The sequence below is a fragment of the Aegilops tauschii genome, chromosome 7 (assembly GCF_002575655.3).
Source record: "Aegilops tauschii subsp. strangulata cultivar AL8/78 chromosome 7, Aet v6.0, whole genome shotgun sequence".
In the NCBI taxonomy this organism is placed as follows: domain Eukaryota; kingdom Viridiplantae; phylum Streptophyta; class Magnoliopsida; order Poales; family Poaceae; genus Aegilops; species Aegilops tauschii.
The window spans coordinates 121,395,478-121,401,162 of record NC_053041.3 but is presented as its reverse complement, the minus strand read 5'-3'; the positions used below and the strand labels follow the sequence as shown (position 1 = coordinate 121,401,162).

Genomic DNA, 5,685 nt, shown 5'->3' with positions numbered 1-5,685 from the left:
CAGGAATAACCGTTGAAACTCATGATTTTTTTAAAGTTTGGAACAATAATTGAAATTCGTGAATATTTTTTGAACCGTTGGTTTCTTTAATCAATGTGGGAACAATTTTTGAAATGTGGGAACAATTTTTGAAATTCGAGTTGTTTTACTAATTGATGAATATTTTTTGGATTGACGATTTTTTAAATTCATGAACTTTTTTAAAACAGGTAAAAAAAGTTGTTCATGAACATTTAAGAATCGACAAATATTTCTTGAAAGTTTGGAAAAGTTTTGAATTCATGAACATTTTCTGAAATTCAAAAATATTTTTTGAATTCATAAACATTTTCTAATCCATGTTCATTTTTTAAGTTGCTACAGTGATATGTTTGTTTTCTTGGAAAACAAGACTCAAAGCGGGTTGTCTATTATTTTCAGAACTAAAACCAGTCTAATAGTCTGAAATCACTAATTAAAGAGTACTCTTTTCAAAGATCACTCGCACCTTCCCGGGTTGCGATAAGTGGCGCACTGCATGCGTGTCACTTGTTGCAATTTGAGAGTTTTTTTTCATATATTCATTTATTCAAAATATTTTATCTCTTACACAGTGCGTCCAAACCTCAAACCGTTTTCACCGTTGGATCTCTCGCGTCAAGATCTTCCAGCCTGGATCCCATGTTGATTGGTTTCTACAAACTTTGTTTTCACGAAAAAAATCAAACTGGGAGGCAGGAGCACATTTTTCCTTTCCGAAGAGGCACCCCTACCCCCAATCTTTGCCTCCATGAGAGGTAAATATGTGCCTCTCATGAAAGTAAAAAAAACTATTTTTTTCCTTTTCCAAGTGGCACGACTCTAACTCACGTGAGCAAATCCGTTCCTGCATGAAAGTAAAACCGTGTCTCCCTCGGAAGCAAAATAAAAAAAAATAAATCCATGCCTCTACGAGAACTAAATCTATGCCTCTCAGGAAAGAAAAAAATCATCTAAAAGCCAAAAATATGTATAGAAAAGTAAAAAAATAATATTCAAAGGGAGCACCCAAAACGTGACACATGGCGATGGATGTGAGCGCACCACTGACGCGTTTTCAGCCCACCCAACATGCCCTTGCAGGGCTCGCCAAGAAGTACCCACTAATTAGTTGCTCTCAGCTTCATGCCAGGAAAAGAAACAACAAATCGGGTAAGTTGGCCTGCCAAATGGTGTGGGCCAACCTGCGCCAGGGTGCACGTTTGCTCACTATCCAGCGCACTACGCGCGAAGCTCCAGATGAAAAAACCTTGAACCTGCAGCATGCATGCTTTTATTCCTCCCTTGAAGCTCAACCGATCAGATTCAGACGGTACACAAAAGACAAGAGCGACCATGTGTTCGATCGTTGCCTGACAAACGACCGAGTTCAGGACCTCGGATACCACTAGTAGCTACTAGAAGGAGAACTTGAACACCATGTCATGCTTGTACACCTTCCCCGGTCGGACGATCTGCGACGAGAAACTCGGGCGGTTCACGGCATCGGGGAACCCTTGCGTCTCCAGGCAGTGCGCCGTACCCATTGACGGCCCGGCTCAGGAGGCCCCCGATGCGCGAGCCCACGGCGGCCGGCGTGCAGAAGTCGTAGGGCGTGCCGGCCACGGGCGTCAGGCGGCCAGTCGGGATGAGCCCGGTGTCCACGGGCGTGTACTGGGAGGCGAAGAGGCGGAACACCTCGCCAAGGACGCTGCCGCTGCCATGGCCGCCGAGGTTCTAGTAGGCGTGGTGCGCCAGGTTCACCGGGGTGGCCTTGCCCCGCGCCGTTGCGTTCATGCGCTCGCTCAGCACGTGCGGGCTCGAGAGTTGGTACGTCACGTGCACATCCACGTCGCCTGGAAACCCTGTTCAAGTTCAGCTACTTCGTTAAAATTGGTTATGTTTTGAAATAAAATCAGAAGTAAAGATTAATATATTTGATGAAAGAGGAAATTGCACAAATACACAATTTTTGGGACTGAGGTAGCACGAAACCGCAACTCTAGGGAATTTTAACAGAAAACCAAAACTCCAGGACTAATAAGTGACAAAAAACACTTCTATCTTACAAAACCTGTCCAAATTTTAAATGGCTGGGCTAAATTGGCTGAAAATTCCCCAGATTGATCACTTAGCATGTTTTGAATTACTGCAGTTTTTTCAGATTTCTTTGAAAACTTTGATTTTTTAAGAAAATTTGACCGGTTCTTACAAAACCTGTCCAAATTTAAAAATGGCTGGCCTAAATTGGCTGAAAACTTCCCAGATTGATCATTTAAGACTGAAGTCACATGTGCAATCCCCTCTCGATGAAAATATCACGAAATTGTAAGGGCTCCAAATTCCTTACCTTGCTCTCCGTCGAAGCTATGGTAATACAGAGTGATGAAGGGGGAGCTGCCGCCGGCGACGTGCTCCTTCACCGTCCATACGACCTTATCGAATCCCCGGTGACCACCTAGAGAACACGGCAGAGAAGATGATGGATTACAGCCCGTGGGAGGAGTCAGGGGAGGGAAGTTTTTCCTCTTGTACGTACCGTGTAGCGTGTTGTTGCCATCGTTGGGAATCAGCCGGTAGACTTTGCCGTCCAGCGTGAACCGGGCGTTGGCGATCCTGTTGGCGACGCGGCCGATCAACCCTCCAAAGTAGGCGGTGCCATTCTGTATAATACGTACACACGTGATCGAGATGCAAAAGCAGAAACCAACTTTGTCAGCGGCTAAAGAAGGAAGAACTGAACCATGTTGTGTTAAGAAAAGAAACAAGAGGCGTTTATGCACGCATGATCTTACCACATATTCAGCGACCATACGTATCATAGCCCAGGATCACATCCCCCAAGTTTCCTACAGTACAAGGGAACAAAAGTGAGACGCATGTTGTGTTATTTTGCAGAAGTAACGGAAGGGAATAAAGAAAGAAGCGTGTCAGTTCATCACCTCTCGAGTCGGGGAGGATTACAGACATGAGGGTGGCACCCCAGTTGGTGACCTTGATGGAGAAATCCCCCTTCTTGAGCTCGTACACACCGACGGTCTTCCTCTCGGCCGCCCCATCGGCGCGGCCGGACAGGCCAAGAGCCACAAAGCACGAGGCGAGAAGAAGAGCGACAAACACGGCCCTCGCCATTTTCATCGCAAGGTGTATCTACTATTCCACAGAGTGTCTGTCACCTTAGCAGCCAAGAAGAGCTGGAAGAAGGCAAGGGTGCTAGACGGTTATACATACGGACGTACGCTAGCTTCTTCTTCTACGGTGCCTGTCCTGTGCCGTGGAACCAACGGACAAAGCTATGTCCATGTCTCTCGTTTTGCCAGATATAAGTTGCACTGGCTGGCAGCGGTGCGCGCCCCTGAGGCTACACGCTTTACAAACATCGATCCGGACAAGAGAAAACACACGTTGGCGTTGGTGTTATCCACGGCATTCACAGACGAAACACATAAAGGCTGTGAATGGCCAAATACGTGAGGCCATCAGGCAAAGCATGTGAGCATCGGCAGCAATGCATGGACAAGCTTCACCAACAAACCTAACCTGCTGCCTCAGTCCAAGCTGCATACCCTACCCACACGTTTTTGTTGGATGCAGCTACCTGCTGTGCTGCCTCAGCGAAGACAAACCTCCGCAGCAAACTCTCAAGCAAATGGTTTTCTTTTTCTTTTGAAACCTGAAGGATATGAAGCCAATACTCCAGGATCTCCTTTTCCTATTCCCGAGGGCGCCAAACGAACTCTTCTATGAAACTCCTAACCTTCAAATTCCTCCACAAATCCTGAGGGTCACCCTACTTGGAGGCCCTTCCAGTCCGCGACAATCCATCAGTCCCCGAGAGAACAGGCAGCCTCGTGCAAATGTGATCATTTGTCTCAGAATCCATGTCGCAAAGCTTGCAAGCTTGATCATGGGGCCAACCTTGCTCCGCCAGGCGGTCTGCCATCAAAGCACTCTTATGGAGGATGAGCAAAGCAAAAAGTTTGTGGTTCGGCTCTGCCTTCGCTTGCCAGATATTGTTAGCCACGAAAACATGTTGGAGCACTGTCAAAGAGGACTTCTGTCGCCTTTGCTCAGATTTTTTGCACTGATAAACTAAATATCGAGAGCACAATACAGGCTACTTTGATTATATAAAAAAATGCCTCGCCTGAGACAGCTAAAGATTACCAGCCCAGCAGTTTGCTCAACTGATGCCTAAGAGTGATCACAAAACTTCTGGTTAATCATCTTCAGCGGGTTACCTTGATGATTATTCACCCGAATCGATTTGGTTCTCTCCGAGGCCGTAATATCGAGGACTGTTTAGCCTGGGGCTTCGAAGACATCCATCATTGTCAAGATTCTCAACCCGCCATTTTTGATCCGGAGAATCCAAATAAGACAGTCTAACCAGAGTTAAGGAACAAAATAAAATGGTTGCTCAATCCAAAAAAAAACACTAGAGGTGCATGAGTTAGAATCATAAGCTACAAATTTGAAGGGTACTAACCTTGTATTAACTACAAACATATCAACTTAGTGAACTAAGTTCTCTACTAGGTTTGTAAAGCTGCATATTGTTTGGTATCATCAATCGAAGACCATGCAAGTTTCATACTTGAAAGGAAACTAAGCCTTCTTTATACCCATTGTATATGTTGTAACATACATTGAAAAGCCAATCCAGAAGGACATAACAAATAAATCTTCCTAATGCATAAAAGCAGGGCAAATCAATATTTAAGGTTGGTGGATACAAAGTTGCATACTAAAGATATATTTGCAGGAAAATAAACATTTCAAACATAGATAATATATTTGTCTCACATTTGTCCCCATACGAGAAGCTAAAAGAGTGACATCAACAATTATTACATGAAAGCAAATAGGGCAGTTACAAATTCTTCATGGCTACGTAAGACTAATCCAACATACACCTTCAAGAATTGGGAAATACCCGACAACTGATGTTTACTAAGATACTAGAGCCATGCCAAGTATTGCAAGCTTTAGTGACCATCTGATGTCCATTCCACAAAAGAGGGAGTGTAAGGTAGACCTTCCAAGAAATCTCCAGTAGCACAGATAATATGTACTTCCTGATTATCCATATCATATGACAATGTCTTCTTCTTATTGTCAGTAAGGAAAATCAAATTACATTCTGGATGAATTGCGAACATCGAGTAGGACTCGTAATTTTCGCGACAATCCCTTCCAAACAGTTTGGAACAGCTAACAGTACACTTTAGGGTCCAGTTTCCGCTGTCATAATTTTCAAGAACCCAAATAGAGAGTTGATAATCACCTTCATTCTTTATATGCCAAGCAAACAAGCGTCCCTGGGACTTCCCAATGGAAACATCACCATATTCATTTGTCATGCCACGTGGCATCTTAATCTCGGTCCAATCTTTCCTTTCCATATCCACTGTGACTATTACCGAATAACGAGTAGGGAAATGCATAGTGTTATTCAGGAAGGTGCTTTCCAAATAACTAATTGGATATGTACTGAAATCATTGTGCTGTGTGAAAGTCCATCCTCCAGTATCTGATGAGTAGATCATGTCTGCCGACAGGCCATATGTCTGAGATGAGTTCAGGGGCACAAACACGACGAAGCGGGAAGGAATGGCCGCGTCAAAACCCAAAAAGTATTTGCTTGGGCGGAAAAGCGGAAGGTGATCAGGCAATTCTATAGGAGGC

At 44.4% G+C, this 5,685-nt stretch overlaps 1 pseudogene; it reads right to left on the bottom strand.

Annotated features, from left to right (window-relative positions):
- Positions 1-1,275: 1,275 nt before the first annotated feature.
- Positions 1,276-3,418, bottom strand: LOC109771254 (uncharacterized; annotated as a pseudogene).
- Between the last annotated feature and the right edge of the window lie 2,267 nt (positions 3,419-5,685).